This window comes from Cryptomeria japonica, unplaced genomic scaffold (genome assembly GCF_030272615.1).
Source record: "Cryptomeria japonica unplaced genomic scaffold, Sugi_1.0 HiC_scaffold_24, whole genome shotgun sequence".
Classification (NCBI taxonomy): domain Eukaryota; kingdom Viridiplantae; phylum Streptophyta; class Pinopsida; order Cupressales; family Cupressaceae; genus Cryptomeria; species Cryptomeria japonica.
Window position 1 is genome coordinate 1,487,501 of NW_026728846.1, and position 19,096 is coordinate 1,506,596.

Below are 19,096 nucleotides of genomic sequence, written 5' to 3' on the forward strand. Positions count from 1 at the left end.
GATGCGAGGCGAGGGATGCGGCGGGAAGGCCCCGACGGCTAAACGGAAGAGGCTGCAGGGCCGCCTCGGAATGGTCCAAGCATCGGATGCGATTGGGACGACTACCAGTGCCAACCCCTTATCCCGCGATGCGTCCGATACACAGATAGTTCCAAGGCGGCCGAGGAGCCTCACCGCATATCAATCGGGGTGCGAGGCGAGGGATGGGGCGGGAAGGCCCCAACGGCTAGACGGAAGAGGCTTCAGGGCCACCTCGGAATGGTCCAAGCATCGGACGCGCTTGGGGCGACTGCCAGTGCCAACCCCTTATCCCGCGATGCGTCCGATACACAGATGGTTCCAAGGCGGCCGAGGAGCCTCACCGCATAGCAATCGGGGGTGCGAGGCGAGGGATGGGGCGGGAAGGCCCCAACGGCTAGACGGAAGAGGCTTCAGGGCCGCCTAGGAATGGTCCAAGCATCGGACACGCTTGGGGCGACTACCAGTGACAGCCCCCTATCCCGCGATGCGTCCGATACGAAGATGGTTCCAAGGCGGCCGAGGAGCCTCACCGCATAGCAATCGGGGTGCGAGGTGGGGGATGCGGCGAGATGGCCCCAACGGCTAGACGGAAGAGGCCACAGGGCCGCGTCGGAATAGTCCAAGCATCGGACGCGCTTGGGGCGACTACCAGTGACAACCCCTTATCCCGCGATGCGTCCGATACGAAGATAGTTCCAAGGCGGCCGAGGAGCCTCACCGCATAGCAATCGGGGTGCGAGGTGGGGGATGCGGCGAGATGGCCCCAACGGCTAGACGGAAGAGGCTGCAGGGCCGCCTCGGAATAGTCCAAGCATCGGACGCGCTTGGGGCCACTACCAGTGACAACCCCTTATCCCGCGATGCGTCCGATACGAAGATAGTTCCAAGGCGGCCGAAGAGCCTCACCGCATAGCAATCGGGGTGCGAGGTGGGGGATGCGGCGAGATGGCCCCAACGGCTAGACGGAAGAGGCCACAGGGCCGCCTCGGAATAGTCCAAGCATCGGACGCGCTTGGGGCGACTACCAGTGACAACCCCTTATCCCGCGATGCGTCCGATACGAAGATAGTTCCCAGGCGGCCGAGGAGCCTCACCGCATAGCAATCGGGGTGCGAGGCGAGGGATGCGGCGAGATGGCCCCAAAGGCTAGACGGAAGAGGCTGCAGGGCTGCCTCGGAATAGTCCAAGCATCGGACGCGCTTGGGGCGACTACCACTGCCAACCCCTTATCCCGCGATGCGTCCGATACACAGATAGTTCCGAGGCGGCCGAGGAGGTGGGGGATGCAGCGAGATGGCCCCAACGGCTAGACGGAAGAGGCTGCAGGGCCGCCTCGGAATAGTCCAAGCATCGGACGCGCTTGGGGCGACTACCAGTGACAACCCCTTATCCCGCGATGCGTCCGATACACAGATAGTTCCGAGGCGGCCAAGGAGCCTCACCGCATAGCAATCGTGGTGCGAGGTGGGGGATGCGGCGAGATGGCCCCAACGGCTAGACGGAAGAGGCTGCAGGGCTGCCTCGGAATGGTCCAAGCATCGGATGTGCTTGGGGCGACTACCACTGCCAACCCCTTATCCCGCGATGCGTCCGATACACAGATAGTTCCAAGGCGGCCGAGGAGCCTCACAGCATAGCAATCAGGGTGCGAGGCGAGGGATGCGGCGAGAAAGCCCCAACGGCTAGAGGGAAGAGGCTTCAGGTCCGCCTCGGAATGGTCCAAGCATCGGACGCGCTTGGGGCGACTACCAGTGACAACCCCTTATCCCGCGACGCGTCCGATACACAGATAGTTCCAAGGCGGCCGAGGAGCCTCACCGCATAGCAATCGGGGTGCGAGGCGAGGGATGCGGCGAGAAGGACCCAACGGCTACACGGAAGAGGCTTCGGGGCCGCCTCGGAATGGTCCAAGCATCGGACGCGCTTGGGGCGACTACCAGTGACAACCCCTTATCCCGCGACGCGTCCGATACACAGATAGTTCCAAGGCGGCCGAGGAGCCTCACCGCATAGCAATCGGGGTGCGAGGCGAGGGATGCGGCGAGAAGGACCCAACGGCTAGACGGAAGAGGCTTCGGGGCCGCCTCGGAATGGTCCAAGCATCGGACGTGCTTGGGGCGACTACCAGTGACAACCCCTTATCCCGCGACGCGTCCGATACACAGATAGTTCCAAGGCGGCCGAGGAGCCTCACCGCATAGCAATCGGGGTGCGAGGCGAGGGATGCGGCGAGAAGGACCCAACGGCTAGACGGAAGAGGCTTCGGGTCCGCCTCGGAATGGTCCAAGCATCGGACGCGCTTGGGGCGACTACCAGTGACAACCCCTTATCCCGCGACGCGTCCGATACACAGATAGTTCCAAGGCGGCCGAGGAGCCTCACCGCATAGCAATCGGGGTGCGAGGCGAGGGATGCGGCGAGAAGGACCCAACGGCTAGACGGAAGAGGCTTCGGGTCCGCCTCGGAATGGTCCAAGCATCGGACGCGCTTGGGGCGACTACCAGTGACAACCCCTTATCCCGCGACGCGTCCGATACACAGATAGTTCCAAGGCGGCCGAGGAGCCTCACCGCATAGCAATCGGGGTGCGAGGCGAGGGATGCGGCGAGAAGGACCCAACGGCTAGACGGAAGAGGCTTCGGGTCCGCCTCGGAATGGTCCAAGCATCGGACGCGCTTGGGGCGACTACCAGTGACAACCCCTTATCCCGCGACGCGTCCGATACACAGATAGTTCCGAGGCGGCCGAGGAGCCTCACCGCATAGCAATCGGGGTGCGAGGCGAAGGATGCGGCGAGAAGGACCCAACGGCTAGACGGAAGAGGCTTCGGGTCCGCCTCGGAATGGTCCAAGCATCGGACGCGCTTGGGGCGACTACCAGTGACAACCCCTTATCCCGCGACGCGTCCGATACACAGATAGTTCCAAGGCGGCCGAGGAGCCTCACCGCATAGCAATCGGGGTGCGAGGCGAGGGATGCGGCGAGAAGGACCCAACGGCTAGACGGAAGAGGCTTCAGGGCCGCCTCGGAATGGTCCAAGCATCGAACGCGCTTGGGGCGACTACCAGTGACAACCCCTTATCCCGCGACGCGTCCGATACACAGATAGTTCCGAGGCGGCCGAGGAGCCTCACCGCATAGCAATCGGGGTGCGAGGCGAGGGATGCGGCGAGAAGGACCCAACGGCTAGACGGAAGAGGCTTCAGGGCCGCCTCGGAATGGTCCAAGCATCGGACGCGCTTGGGGCGACTACCAGTGACAACCCCTTATCCCGCGACGCGTCCGATACACAGATAGTTCCGAGGCGGCCGAGGAGCCTCACCGCATAGCAATCGGGGTGCGAGGCGAGGGATGCGGCGAGAAGGACCCAACGGCTAGACGGAAGAGGCTTCAGGGCCGCCTCGGAATGGTCCAAGCATCGGACGCGCTTGGGGCGACTACCAATGACAACCCCTTATCCCGCGACGCGTCCGATACACAGATAGTTCCGAGGCGGCCGAGGAGCCTCACCGCATAGCAATCGGGGTGCGAGGCGAGGGATGCGGCGAGAAGGACCCAACGGCTAGACGGAAGAGGCTTCAGGGCCGCCTCGGAATGGTCCAAGCATCGGACGCGCTTGGGGCGACTACCAGTGACAACCCCTTATCCCGCGACGCGTCCGATACACAGATAGTTCCGAGGCGGCCGAGGAGCCTCACCGCATAGCAATCGGGGTGCGAGGCGAGGGATGCGGCGAGAAGGACCCAACGGCTAGACGGAAGAGGCTTCAGGGCCGCCTCGGAATGGTCCAAGCATCGGACGCGCTTGGGGCGACTACCGTTGCCAACCCCTTATCCCGCGATGCGTCTGATACACAGATAGTTCCGAGGCGGCCGAGGAGCCTCACCGCATAGCAATCGGGTTGCGAGGCAGATTATTGGGAAGGGAACCCCCTGGGATGCGGCTCAAGCAGTGCCCAAAGGGACTGGAATGCGGAATCACATCGAGAGACCCAAATGCTATACGAGGGCTCAAATCGAATTATCGATTTGGCCACGACATGGACGCATCGGAACGACTACCTTTGCCGAACCACTCGCAATTGCATCCATACCGAAACCAATAGACATTTCCGTTAGAGCCCTCGCATAGCATTCGGGAATCTCGCATGCCCCTCTAAATCGACCAATGCTGGCGCTCAATGAAAATCCGAGCGCTACCACCGTTCGAGCGCCAGCATTGGTCGAGTTAGAGGGGCACGGGGGAGAATGCTCCAGTCAACACCTCCCCTATATAAGTTATTTGTCCGATTCTCGCACAACCGTAGTCTGCCTCGTCGAATCAAACAACGGTCCCAGATTCCGACTTCCGTTCCGTAGAGACCCAAAAGCTAGATGGAGGCTCGCAAGAAAGAGAGTCGGCGCATAGCAATCGGGTTTCTCGAACGTTTAGGGACCGAGCTCACTTGCGGATAGGGCAAAATCCGCCAAGCAACCCAAAAGCTAGACGGGGGCTCGAATCGAATCGCCTAGGCGGCCACAACAACGACGTGTTGGATCGACTACCAGTGCCAAACCATTCAGCAAGACTAGTCTGTGTCGAGGCCGGATAGAGATTCTCAGAGAGCGCCCGCATAGCATTTAGGAGACCTGCCGCGTCCCTCACACTCGACAAATGGTGGTGCACGTTTATAAATCCGAGCGATCCCAACCCTTTCAAGCACCAACATCGGTCGAGATAGAGGGGCACGGAGGGGGCTGCGTGAGACAACACAGTCCCCTATATAAGTTATTTGTCCGATTCTCACACATCCGAAGAATGGTCATCAAATCGGACAACAGCCCAAACTTCCGACTTCCGTCCCAGAAAGCCCAAGAGCTATCTAAAACGTTCATGGCCGGAACTCGATCGCGGCTATACCAGTCCGCCAAGCAACCCTAAAGCTAGACTGGAGCTCTAGTCGAATCACCTCTGTGGCCATTGCAAGGACGTGTTGGAGCGACTACCATTGCCGAACCATTCCGCAGGTCGAGTCCATACCAAGGCCGCATAGAGATTCACGATGAGCTCCTGCATAGCAATCAGGAGACTTGCCGTGTCCATCACAATCGATAAATCCTGGTGCAAGATTTTTGCATCCGAGCGCTCCAACCAGTCGAGCACCAGCATCAATCGACATAAACGGGCACGGGGGGAGGATGCTCGAGAACACTACCTCCCCTATATAAGTTATTTGTCCGATTCTCAAGCAGCCGAAGTCTGGTCATCGAATCGGGTCAAAGACCACAACTTCCGACTTTACCCACAATGCAAGTCATCGAATCGAACATCGGCCCCCGAGTCGGACTCCATGCGTATGTCAGGTCATCGGACCCAAATTCCGCCTTCCTGCGCATGGCGGGCCATCAATATCAACTCGGTCATCGGACCCAAACTCCGCCTTTTTGCGTATGGCACGCCTTCAAATCGGTCATCGGACCCAAATTCCGCCTTCCTGTGCATGGCGGGCCATCAACATCAACTCGGTCATCGGACCCAAATTCCGCCTTTCTGCGCATGGCACGCCATCAACTCGGTCATCGGACCCAAATTCCGCCTTCCTGCGCATGGCAGGTCATCGGACACAAATTCAGACCTCGCCAATATGCCTACGTATCGAATCGGTCATCGGACCCAACTTCCGACTTCATCCATACTGTAGGGTCTTTGAGGTTGGCGCGGTGCGCTCAACCCAGGGAGTCGACCCATCGAAGCATACACCTCCCCTATATAAGCTATTTGTCCGATTCCCACACCTGTGTAGTTTGCACCTCTGACCAGGACATCGACCCCAACTTCCGAACTCGACTGCAACGACGGCACCAGCGCCTTGGTGCGCACCTTGCGACGCACAGTCCCAACATTCGCCTTCCTGCACATGGCAGGTCATCGGACCCAAATTCCGACCTCGCGAGTATGCCTACATATCGAATCGGTCATCGGACCCAACTTCCGACTTCATCCATACCGTAGGGTCTTTGAGGTTGGCGCGGTGCGCTCAACCCGGGGAGTCGACCCAACGAAGCATACACCTCCCCTATATAAGCTATTTGTCCGATTCCCACACCTGTGTAGTTTGCACCTCCGATCAAGACATCGACCCCAACTTCCGAACTCGCCTCCAACGACCGAACCAGCGCCTTGGTGCGCACCTTGCAACGCACAGTGCCAACATTCGCCTTCCTGCACGTGGCAGGTCATCGGACCCAAATTCCGACCTCGCGAGTATGCCTACATATCGAATCGGTCATCGGACCCAACTTCCGACTTCATCCATACCGTAGGGTCTTTGAGGTTGGCGCGGTGCGCTCAACCCGGGGAGTCGACCCAACGAAGCATACACCTCCCCTATATAAGCTATTTGTCCGATTCCCACACCTGTGTAGCTTGCACCTCCGATCAGGACATCGACCCCAACTTCCGAACTCGACTAAAAAGACCGCACCAGCGCCTTGGTGTGCACCTTGCAACGCACAGTGTCAACATTCGCCTTCCTGCACATGGCAGGTCATCGGACCCAAATTCCGACCTCATGAGCATACCTACTAATCGAATCGGTCATCGGACCCAACTTCCGACTTCATCCATACCGTAGGGTCTTTGAGGTTGGCGCGGTGCGCTCAACCTGGGGAGTCGACCCATCGAAGCATACACCTCCCCTATATAAGCTATTTGTCCGATTCCGACACCTGTGTAGTTTGCACCTCCGCTCAGGACATCGACCCCAACTTCCGAACTCGCCTGCAACGACCGAACCAGCGCCTTGGTGCGCACCAAAAGTGCGCACTTTTGGAGGGCACTTTTCTGCGCTCCAAAGGTGCGCACTTTTGGAGGGCACTTTTTGGAGGGCACTTTTCTGCGCTCCAAAGGTGCGCACTTTTGGAGGGCACTTTTTGGAGGGCACTTTTCTGCGCTCCAAAGGTGCGCACTTTTGGAGGGCACTTTTTGGAGGGCACTTTTCTGCGCTCCAAAGGTGCGCACTTTTGGAGGGCACTTTTTGGAGGGCACTTTTCTGCGCTCCAAAGGTGCGCACTTTTGGAGGGCACTTTTTGGAGGGCACTTTTCTGCGCTCCAAAGGTGCGCACTTTTGGAGGGCACTTTTTGGAGGGCACTTTTCTGCGCTCCAAAGGTGCGCACTTTTGGAGGGCACTTTTTGGAGGGCACTTTTCTGCGCTCCAAAGGTGCGCACTTTTGGAGGGCACTTTTTGGAGGGCACTTTTCTGCGCTCCAAAGGTGCGCACTTTTGGAGGGCACTTTTTGGAGGGCACTTTTCTGCGCTCCAAAGGTGCGCACTTTTGGAGGGCACTTTTTGGAGGGCACTTTTCTGCGCTCCAAAGGTGCGCACTTTTGGAGGGCACTTTTGTGCACTCCAAAGGTGCGCACTTTTGGAGGGCACTTTTCCTGTGCTCCAAAGGTGCACACCTAGGTGAGCACCTTCGACCACACCTTGTAGCACACCAAACTCTGACTTTCGACTTCATCCGCAATGCAGGGTCTTTGAGGTTGGCGCAATGCGCACAACCAGGGGAGTCGACCCATCAAACCCAACACCTCCCCTATATAAGCTATTTGTCTGATTCTCATACATGCGTAGCCTGCAGGAGCAATTAGGACATCGACCCCAACTTTCGGCTTCTAAACGAAAACAAGGTCTTTGAGGTTGGTGTAATGCGAACAACTAGGGGAGTCAACCCATCAAACCCAACACCTCCCCTATATAAGCTATTTGTCTGATTCTCATACATGTGTAGTCTACAGGAGCAATTAGGACATCGACCCCAACTTTTGACTTCTTAACGAAAACAAGGTCTTTGAGGTTGACGTAATGCGCACAACCAGGGGAGTCGACCCATCAAACCCAACACCTCCCCTATATAAGCTATTTGTCCGATTCTCATACATGTGTAGCCTGCAGGAGCCATTAGGACATTGACCCCAACTTTTGACTTCTTAACGAAAACAAGGTCTTTGAGGTTGGCGTAATGCGCACAACCAAGGGAGTTGACCCATCAAACCCAACACCTCCCCTATATAAGCTATTTGTCTGATTCTCATACATGTGTAGCCTGCAACAACGATTAGGACATCCACCCCAACTTCTGAATTCGTCTGCGTTGACCGCACCAAAGGTGCACGCCTTGGTGCTCACCAAAATCCGACTTCCGACTTCTTCTGCTATGCGGGGTCTTTGAGGTTGGCGCAGTGCGCACAACCAGGGGAGTCAACCCACCGAATGCAACACCTCCCCTATATAAGCTATTTGTCTGATTCTCATACATGCGTAGACTGCAGCAATGATTAGGACATCCACCCCAACTTTTGACTTCTTAAACAAGACAGGGTCTTTGAAGTTGGTGCAGTGCACACAACCAGGGGAGTCGACCCATCAAACGCAACACCTCCCCTATATAAAGCTATTTGTCCGATTCTCATACGTGTAGTCTGCAGCAGCGATTAGGACATCGACCCCAACTTCCGAATTCGTTTGCATTGACCGCACCAAAGGTGCACGCCTTGGTGTGCACCCTGGAGTGCACTTTGGTGCTCACCTCGGTGCACACTTTGGTGTGCACCTCGGTGTGCACCAAAGGTGCGCACCTTGGAGCGCACCAAAGGTGTACACTTTGGAGCGCACCACATAGGGTCTTTGAGAGGTTGGCGCAGTGCGCACACCAAGGTGGGTGTTGAGGTGCGTGCCGAGGTGGGTGGGTGCTAGGGTGCGCTCCATGGTGGGTGCCAGGGTGGGTGCGTGCTAGGGTGGATTCCAAAGAGGGTCATAGGGTGGGTGCCAAGGTGGGTTGGTGATATAGTGGGTTCAAAGGTGGGTACTAGGGTGGGTTCCAAGGTGGGTCACAAGTTGGGTGCCAGGATGCGTGGGTGTTAGGTTGGGTGCCAAGGTGGGCTCCTGCGTGGGTGGGTGCTAGGGTGGGTTTCAAGGTGGACGCGAGGGCGGGTGCCAAGGTGGGTAACAAGTTGGGTGTTAGGATGGGTGAGTGCTAGAGTGGGTGCCAAGGTGGGTGGGTGCTAAGGTGGATGCCAAGGTGGTTCACAGGGTGGGTGGGTTCTAGGGTGAGTTCCAAGGTGGGTCACAGGTTCAGTGCTAGGGTGGGTGTCAAGGCGGGTGTCGAGGTGCCTGGGTGCTAGGGTGTGGATGCCAATGTGGGTCATAGGGTGGGTACTAGGGTGGGCTGCAATGTGGGTGCCAAGGTGGGTAACATGCTCGGTGGGTTCTAAATTGGGTGCCAGGGTGGGTGTGCACCCACCTTGCCCGAGGTGGGTGCCAAGGTGCCAGTGTGGGTGGGTGCTAAGGTGGATGCCAAGGTGGGTGAGAAGGTGGGTGATAGGTTGAGTGGTAGGATGGGTGGGTGCCAAGATGGGTCACAGGGTGGGTGCAAGGGTGGGTAGGTGCTAGGGTTGGTGTCAGGGTGGGTGGGTGCTAGGTTGGGTTCCAAGGTGGGTGCGAGGGTGAGTGTCAAGGTGGGTCACAGGTTAGGTGCTAGGATGGGTGAGTGCTAGGGTGCAAAGGTGCCAGGGTGGGTGCTAGGATGGGTCGATGCTAGGGTGAGTGGCAAGGTGGGTCCACAAGTGTCAAGGTGGGTGCCGAGGTGGGTGCCAAGTCGGCGACTGCTATGGTGGATGCCAAGGTGGGTCACGGGGTGGGTGCCAAGTTGCTAGGTTGGGTTCCAAGGTGGGTGCCAACGTGGGTGCTAGGGTGCGTGGGTTAAAGGGTGTGTCACAACGTGGGTGCCAGGATGGGTGCGCACCCACACTGGCCAAGACGGGTGCGGGTGCAAGGTTGGGTTCCAAGCCCGGTCACAGGCTGGGTGCTAGGATGGGTGGGTGCCAAGGTGGGCACCAGGGTGGGTGCACCCACCCTGGCCAAGGTGGGTCACGGGGTGGGTCCTAGGGTGGGTAACGGGGTGGGTACTAAGGTGCGTGCCAAGGTGGGTCATAGGGTGGGTGCCAAGGTGGGCACCAGGGTGGGTGTGCACCAACCCTAGCCAGGGTAGGTCACGGGGTGGTTGTCGGGGTGGGCGTCAAGGAGCCAAGGTGGGTGGCAAGTAGCCAAGTTGCGTGCCAAGGTGGGTGTCGGGGTGGGTGCCAAGGATCCAAGGTGGGTGCCAAGGAACCAAGGTGGGTGTCTGGGTGGGTGCCGAGGTGGGAGCCAGGGTGGGTCCCAAGGTGAGTGCAAAGGTGGGTGCCAGGGTCAAGGTGAGTGCCAATGTGGGTTCCAAGGTGCCAGGGTCAGGGTGAGTGCCAATGTGGGTTCAAAGGTGCTAAGTTGGGTGCGAGGTTGGGTGCGAGGGTGGGTGGGTGCCAAGGTGTGCTAGGTGGAAGCCCGGGTGGGTCGGCATCCCATGGGTGTCGAGTTGGGTGCCTGATGGGTGCTTCTTGTCAAGTTTTAGTCGTCGGGACTCATTTCGAGCCTTAGAGGTCGTTTCTTGTCCGGTTGCCCTGTCTTCGACCTGGGAACCCAATTTTGGTCCTCGGGTCCCATTTTTTTTTGTCTCGCATCCCACTTTTGGCCTGTGGCCTTTTCGGGGTCGATTCTCGTTTTGGGCATCAGAGCATGTTTCTTCTCCTAAAACCCAATATTTGTTTATTAAGTCTCGGAACACATTTTTGTTCTCGTGGACCCATCATGGGTCTTGGAACGCATTTGTGGTCCTTGGGTCCCATTTTGCATCCCGAAACTTGTGTTTTGGTGCTTGATCCCTATTTTGGGTGCCCACCTTGCACCAAGTGCGCACCCGGGGCAAACCGAGCGCCTTGGTGCACCGGGGCAAGATCGAGCGTGCACCCGAGGCGCCCCGAACATGCACCAAGGTGCACTCGGCCCACATGTGAGCGCAGGTCGTTGCGCCCGAGGTGGTGTGTGGGCACCGCGTTGCAGACGGGACACTGCACGCACACGACGCCCCCTCCAGGTGCACGCACGTAGGCCGGGCCGGGTGCACACCCGACGCCCTAGCAAGGTGCGCGCACCCGGGCAGGGCTCACACTTGGCGAACGGGGCGCACTTCGCGAGGGAGGGTGTGCACCTCGACGGGGGTGGGTGGCCGGGGTGGATTCGCACGTGGGTCGCGGTTTGCTAAGTACACACTGCGACAAGCTCATAACGGGTGCGATCATACCAGCATTAGTGCACCGGATCCCATCAGAACTCCGCAGTTAAGCGCGCTTGGGCCGGAGTAGTACTGGGATGGGTGACCTCCCGGGAAGTCCCGGTGTTGCACCCTTTTTTAGTTTTTCGCCGGGCGTCGCAATGCTATTTGAATAAACCTTTTGCCCGTTTGCGTTCTCGTCGGGGCCGGGCCGGGCCGGGGTGCGCTGCCCGCACTACCGCGCGCGCGGGGGCGACACCGAGCGCGCACCCGAGGCACCCCGAGCACACAGGCCACGGTGCAACCCGGGCGTTGTGCGCGCACCCCGGTGCGCCCGAGGTGCTGCGCGCGCACCCAGGTGAAATCGGTGTGCACCTCGGCCAGTGCGCGCTCGGTCGAGTCGCGCACGTTGGCCAAGGTGCACGGTGATGTTTCTTACTCTAAGGTTCCGCACCAGACGCCCGGGACAGGTGAGCGAAGCTGGGCGGGGCCGGGTGCGCGGCCGGGGCAGGTGCACGCAGCTGGAGAGAGCTTTGGAGCACACTTCGGAGCGCACCAATGATGCGCTCCATTCAAAAGTTTCCTGAAAAGGCAAAAAAAGTTGAGATTATAGAATTTCCCACTTGAGAGATTGTAAAAAAAAAAAATTTAAAATGAAGGAAACGCGGGTGCCAAGGTGTGCGCAGCCCAGCCAAGGTGTGCGCACCAAGGCGCCCACCCTGGCGAAGGTGCACGCAAGGTGCGCACCCGAGGCAAACCGGACAATTAACCCAACTTTCGACTTCGCGCGCACCTTGGAGCGCACTTCGGAGCGCTCCTTGGTGCGCACCAATCTTGGGCACCTCGGAGTGCACCATGGCGCCCACCAAGGTGCGCACCCGGGGCAAACCGAGCTCCGACTTCGTGCGCACCTTGGAGCGCACGAAAGGTGCGCACCATGGCGCCCACCAAGGTGCGCAGCCCAGCCAAGGCGTGCGCATCAAGGTGCGCACCCTGGCGAAGGTGCGCACCCGGGGCAAACCGAGCTCCGACTTCGTGCGCACCTTGGAGCGCACAAAAGGTGCGCAACCCAGCCAAGGTGTGCGCACCCCGGTCAAACCGAGCTCCGAATCGTGCGCACCAGAGGTGCACGCCATCGTGCGCACCTTGGAGCACACTTCGGAGCCCTCCTTGGTGCGCGCCGATGTTGCGCACCTCGGAGCGCACCCGGGGAAAACAATGCAATTAACCCGACTTTCGACTTCGTGGGCACCTCGGAGCGCTCTCGGGTTCGCACCTCGGAGCACACCGAGGTGCGCACCTTTGATGCGCTGCCTTCACCAATTTCCAGAAAAGGCAAGAAAACATTGAGAAGGTGTGCGCACCGAGGTGCCCACCCTGGCGAAGGTGCACGCGAGGTGCGCACCCGGGGCAAACCGGGCTCCGACTTCGTGCACGCCGCACCTTGGAGCACACTTCGGAGCGCTCCTTGGTGCGCACCAGGGCGCGCAACCCAGCCGAGGTGCCCACCCCGGCGAAGGTGCACGCGAGGTGCGCACCCGGGGCAAACCGGGCTCCGACTTCGTGCACGCCATGGTGCCCACCGCGGCGAAGGTGCACGCGAGGTGCGCACCCGGGGCAAACCGGGCTCCGACTTCGTGCACGCCGCACCTTGGAGCACACTTCGGAGCGCTCCTTGGTGCGCACCATGGTGCCCACCAGGGCGCGCAACCCCGCCGAAGGTGCACGCGAGGTGCGCACCCGGGGCAAACCGGGCTCCGACTTCGTGCACGCCGCACCTTGGAGCACACTTCGGAGCGCTCCTTGGTGCGCACCATGGTGCCCACCAGGGCGCGCAACCCCGCCGAAGGTGCACGCGAGGTGCGCACCCGGGGCAAACCGGGCTCCGACTTCGTGCACGCCATGGTGCGCACCGCGGCGAAGGTGCGCACCCGGGGCAAACCGGGCTCCGACTTCGTGCACGCCGCACCTTGGAGCACACTTCGGAGCGCTCCTTGGTGCGCACCAGGGCGCGCAACCCAGCCGAGGTGCCCACCCCGGCGAAGGTGCACGCGAGGTGCGTACCCGGGGCAAACCGGGCTCCGACTTCGTGCACGCCGCACCTTGGAGCACACTTCGGAGCGCTCCTTGGTGCGCACCATGGTGCCCACCAGGCCGCGCAACCCAGCCAAGGTGTGCGCACCAAGGTGCACGCGAGGTGCGCACCCGGGGCAAACCGGGGTCCGACTTCGTGCACGCCGCACCTTGGAGCACACATCGGGGCGCTCCCGGGTTCGCACCGGCGTTGCGCACCGTGGTGGGCACCTCGGAGCACACCAAGGTGGGCAGCGAGGTGCGCACCTTTGATGCGATGCCTTCACTAATTTCCATAAAAGGCAAAAAAAAAACGAGATTTTAAAATTTCCGTTTTGAAAGATAGTGAGAAAAAGGGAATGCTGGTGCCATCTTGAGCCCGCCCTGGTGCGCAGCCCAGCCAAGGTGTGCGCACCAAGGTGCCCACCCTGGCGAAGGTGCGCGCCCGGGCAATTAATCCAACTTCCAACTTCGCGCGCGCCAGGGTGGGAGCGCACCCAACAACCGGGCCTGGGAAGAGCCAATGCGAGAAACCCCACCAAACGCTCTGACAAAAAAAGAGGGGGCGCTCCAGTAACCCCGCTTCGGAGCGCACCCTGGGCAAACCCAGCCAAGGTGCCCACCCCGGCCAAGGTGCAGGCGAGGTGCGCACCCGGGGCAAACCGGGCTCCGACAACGTGCACGCCGCACCTTGGAGCACACTTCGTAGCGCTCCCGGGTGCGCACCTCAGAGCACACCAAGGTGGGCAGCGAGGTGCGCACCTTTGATGCGCTGCCTTCACTAATTTCCAGAAAAGGCAAAAAAAAAAGGAGATTTTAAAATTTCCGTTTTGAAAGATAGTGAAAAAAACGGAACGCGCGTGCCATCTTGAGCCCGCCCTGGTGCGCAGCCCAGGTAAGGTGCCCACCCTGGCAAAGGTGCGCACCCGGGCAATTAACCCTACTTCCGACTTCGTGCGCGCCAGGGTGGCAACCGGGCCTCGGAAGAGCCAATGCGAGAAACCCCACCAAACGCTCCGACAAAAAAAGAGGCGGCGCTCCAATAACCCCGCTTCGGAGCGCAGCCGGGGCAAACCCAGCCAAGGTGCCCACCCCGACGAAGGTGCACGCGAGGTGCGCACCCGGGGCAAACCGGGCTCCGACAACGTGCACGCAGCACCTTGGAGCACACTTCGAAGCACTCCCGGGTGCCCACCGGCGTTGCGCACCGTGGTGGGCAGCGAGGTGCGCACCTTTGATGCGCTGCCTTCACTAATTTCCAGAAAAAGGCAAAAAAAAATGAGATTTTAAAATTTCCGTTTTGAAAGATAGTGAAAAAAAAGGAACGCGGGTGCCATCTTGAGCCCGCCCTGGTGCGCAGCCCAGGCAAGGCATGCGCACCAAGGTGCCCACCCGAGGTGCACACCCGGGGCAAACCGGGCTCCGACTTCGTGCAGGCCGCACCTTGGAGCACACTTCGGAGCGCTCCTTGGTGCGCACCATGGTGCCCACCAGGGCGCGCAACCCAGCCAAGGTCTGCACACCAAGGTGCCCACCCCGGCGAAGGTGCACGCGAGGTGCGCACCCGGGGCAAACCGGGCTCCGACTTCGTGCACGCCATGGTGCCCACCGCGGCGAAGGTGCACGCGAGGTGCGCACCCGGGGCAAACCGGGCTCCGACTTCGTGCACGCCGCACCTTGGAGCACACTTCGGAGCGCTCCTTGGTGCGCACCATGGTGCCCACCAGGGCGCGCAACCCAGCCAAGGTGTGCGCACCAAGGTGCACGCGAGGTGCGCACCCGGGGCAAACCGGGGTCCGACTTCGTGCACGCCGCACCTTGGAGCACACATCGGAGCGCTCCCAGGTTCGCACCAGCGTTGCGCACCTTTGATGCGCTGCCTTCACTAATTTCAAGAAAAGGCAAAAAAAAACGAGATTTTAAAATTTCCGTTCTGAAAGATAGTGAAAAAAACGGAACGCGGGTGCCATCTTGAGCCCTTCCTGGTGCGCAGCCCAGGCAAGTTGTGCGCACCAAGGTGCCCACCCTGGCGGAGGTGCGCGCCCGGGGCAATCCGGGCTCCGACTTCGTGCACTGCATGGTGCCCACCAAGGCGCGCAACCCAGCCAAGGTGCCCACCGCAGCGAAGGTGCACGCGAGGTGCGCACCCGAGGTGCACACCCGGGGCAAACCGGGCTCTGACTTCGTGCACGCCGCACCTTGGAGCACACTTCAGAGCGCTCCTTGGTGCGCACCAGGGCGCGCAACCCAGCCGAGGTGCCCACCCCGGCGAAGGTGCACGCGAGGTGCGCACCCGGGGCAAACCGGGCTCCGACTTCGTGCACGCCATGGTGCCCACCGCGGCGAAGGTGCGCACCCGGGGCAAACCGGGCTCCGACTTCGTGCACGCCGCACCTTGGAGCACACTTCGGAGCGCTCCTTGGTGCGCACCATGGTGCCCACCAGGCCGCGCAACCCAGCCAAGGTGTGCGCACCAAGGTGCACGCGAGGTGCGCACCCGGGGCAAACCGGGGTCCGACTTCGTGCACGCCGCACCTTGGAGCACACATCGGGGCGCTCCCGGGTTCGCACCGGCGTTGCGCACCGTGGTGGGCACCTCGGAGCACACCAAGGTGGGCAGCGAGGTGCGCACCTTTGATGCGATGCCTTCACTAATTTCCATAAAAGGCAAAAAAAAAACGAGATTTTAAAATTTCCGTTTTGAAAGATAGTGAGAAAAAGGGAATGCTGGTGCCATCTTGAGCCCGCCCTGGTGCGCAGCCCAGCCAAGGTTTGCGCACCAAGGTGCCCACCCTGGCGAAGGTGCGCGCCCGGGCAATTAACCCAACTTCCAACTTCGCGCGCGCCAGGGTGGGAGCGCACCCAACAACCGGGCCTGGGAAGAGCCAATGCGAGAAACCCCACCAAACTCTCTGACAAAAAAAGAGGGGGCGCTCCAGTAACCCCGCTTCGGAGCGCACCCTGGGCAAACCCAGCCAAGGTGCCCACCCCGGCCAAGGTGCAGGCGAGGTGCGCACCCGGGGCAAACCGGGCTCCGACAACGTGCACGCCGCACCTTGGAGCACACTTCGTAGCGCTCCCGGGTGCGCACCTCAGAGCACACCAAGGTGGGCAGCGAGGTGCGCACCTTTGATGCGCTGCCTTCACTAATTTCCAGAAAAGGCAAAAAAAAAAGGAGATTTTAAAATTTCCGTTTTGAAAGATAGTGAAAAAAACGGAACGCGCGTGCCATCTTGAGCCCGCCCTGGTGCGCAGCCCAGGTAAGGTGCCACCCTGGCAAAGGTGCGCACCCGGGCAATTAACCCTACTTCCGACTTCGTGCGCGCCAGGGTGGCAACCGGGCCTCGGAAGAGCCAATGCGAGAAACCCCACCAAACGCTCCGACAAAAAAAGAGGCGGCGCTCCAATAACCCCGCTTCGGAGCGCAGCCGGGGCAAACCAAGCCAAGGTGCCCACCCCGACGAAGGTGCACGCGAGGTGCGCACCCGGGGCAAACCGGGCTCCGACAACGTGCACGCAGCACCTTGGAGCACACTTCGAAGCACTCCCGGGTGCCCACCGGCGTTGCGCACCGTGGTGGGCAGCGAGGTGCGCACCTTTGATGCGCTGCCTTCACTAATTTCCAGAAAAAGGCAAAAAAAAATGAGATTTTAAAATTTCCGTTTTGAAAGATAGTGAAAAAAAAGGAACGCGGGTGCCATCTTGAGCCCGCCCTGGTGCGCAGCCCAGGCAAGGCATGCGCACCAAGGTGCCCACCCGAGGTGCACACCCGGGGCAAACCGGGCTCCGACTTCGTGCAGGCCGCACCTTGGAGCACACTTCGGAGCGCTCCTTGGTGCGCACCATGGTGCCCACCAGGGCGCACCCGAGGCAAACCGGGCTCCGACTTCGTGCACGCCGCACCTTGGAGCACACATCGGAGCGCTCCCAGGTTCGCACCAGCGTTGCGCACCTTTGATGCGCTGCCTTCACTAATTTCCAGAAAAGGCAAAAAAAAACGATATTTTAAAATTTCCGTTCTGAAAGATAGTGAAAAAAACGGAACGCGGGTGCCATCTTGAGCCCTTCCTGATGCGCAGCCCAGGCAAGTTGTGCGCACCAAGGTGCCCACCCTGGCGGAGGTGCGCGCCCGGGGCAAACCGGGCTCCGACTTCGTGCACTGCATGGTGCCCACCAAGGCGCGCAACCCAGCCAAGGTGCCCACCGCAGCGAAGGTGCACGCGAGGTGCGCACCCGAGGTGCACACCCGGGGCAAACCGGGCTCCGACTTCGTGCACGCCGCACCTTGGAGCACACTTCAGAGCGCTCCTTGGTACGCACCAGGGCGCGCAACCCAGCCAAGGTGCTCACCCCGGCGAAGGTGCACGCGAGGTGCGCACCCGGGGCAAACCGGGCTCGGACTTCGTGCACGCCGCACCTTGGAGCACACATCGGAGCGCTCCCGGGTTCGCACCAGCATTGCGCACCTTTGATGCGCTGCCTTCACTAATTTCCAGAAAAGGCAAAAAAAAGAAAAAAATGAGATTTTAAAATTTCCGTTTTGAAAGATAGTGAAAAAAACGGAACGCGGGTGCCATCTTGAGCCCGCCCTGGTGTGCAGCCCAGGCAAGTTGTGCGCACCAAGGCACCCACCCTGGCCAAGGTGGGTCACGGGGTGGGTCCTAGGGTGGGTAACGGGGTGGGTACTAAGGTGCGTGCCAAGGTGGGTCATAGGGTGGGTGCCAAGGTGGGCACCAGGGTGGGTGTGCACCAACCCTAGCCAGGGTAGGTCACGGGGTGGTTGTCGGGGTGGGCGTCAAGGAGCCAAGGTGGGTGGCAAGTAGCCAAGTTGCGTGCCAAGGTGGGTGTCGGGGTGGGTGCCAAGGATCCAAGGTGGGTGCCAAGGAACCAAGGTGGGTGTCTGGGTGGGTGCCGAGGTGGGAGCCAGGGTGGGTCCCAAGGTGAGTGCAAAGGTGGGTGCCAGGGTCAAGGTGAGTGCCAATGTGGGTTCCAAGGTGCCAGGGTCAGGGTGAGTGCCAATGTGGGTTCAAAGGTGCTAAGTTGGGTGCGAGGTTGGGTGCGAGGGTGGGTGGGTGCCAAGGTGTGCTAGGTGGAAGCCCGGGTGGGTCGGCATCCCATGGGTGTCGAGTTGGGTGCCTGATGGGTGCTTCTTGTCAAGTTTTAGTCGTCGGGACTCATTTCGAGCCTTAGAGGTCGTTTCTTGTCCGGTTGCCCTGTCTTCGACCTGGGAACCCAATTTTGGTCCTCGGGTCCCATTTTTTTTTGTCTCGCATCCCACTTTTGGCCTGTGGCCTTTTCGGGGTCGATTCTCGTTTTGGGCATCAGAGCATGTTTCTTCTCCTAAAACCCAATATTTGTTTATTAAGTCTCGGAACACATTTTTGTTCTCGTGGACCCATCATGGGTCTTGGAACGCATTTGTGGTCCTTGGGTCCCATTTTGCATCCCGAAACTTGTGTTTTGGTGCTTGATCCCTATTTTGGGTGCCCACCTTGCACCAAGTGCGCACCCGGGGCAAACCGAGCGCCTTGGTGCACCGGGGCAAGATCGAGCGTGCACCCGAGGCGCCCCGAACATGCACCAAGGTGCACTCGGCCCACATGTGAGCGCAGGTCGTTGCGCCCGAGGTGGTGTGTGGGCACCGCGTTGCAGACGGGACACTGCACGCACACGACGCCCCCTACAGGTGCACGCACGTAGGCCGGGCCGGGTGCACACCCGACGCCCTAGCAAGGTGCGCGCACCCGGGCAGGGCTCACACTTGGCGAACGGGGCGCACTTCGCGAGGGAGGGTGTGCACCTCGACGGGGGTGGGTGGCCGGGGTGGATTCGCACGTGGGTCGCGGTTTGCTAAGTACACACTGCGACAAGCTCATAAC

General features: G+C 60.3%; 1 non-coding gene across 1 annotated transcript; it reads left to right on the forward strand.

Moving 5' to 3' along the window:
• The first annotated feature begins 11,160 nt into the window (after positions 1-11,160).
• Positions 11,161-11,279, forward strand: LOC131861142 (5S ribosomal RNA). Its single transcript, XR_009360219.1, has one exon. It is a non-coding gene; the product is annotated as a 5S ribosomal RNA (ribosomal RNA).
• The last annotated feature ends 7,817 nt before the right edge of the window (positions 11,280-19,096 follow it).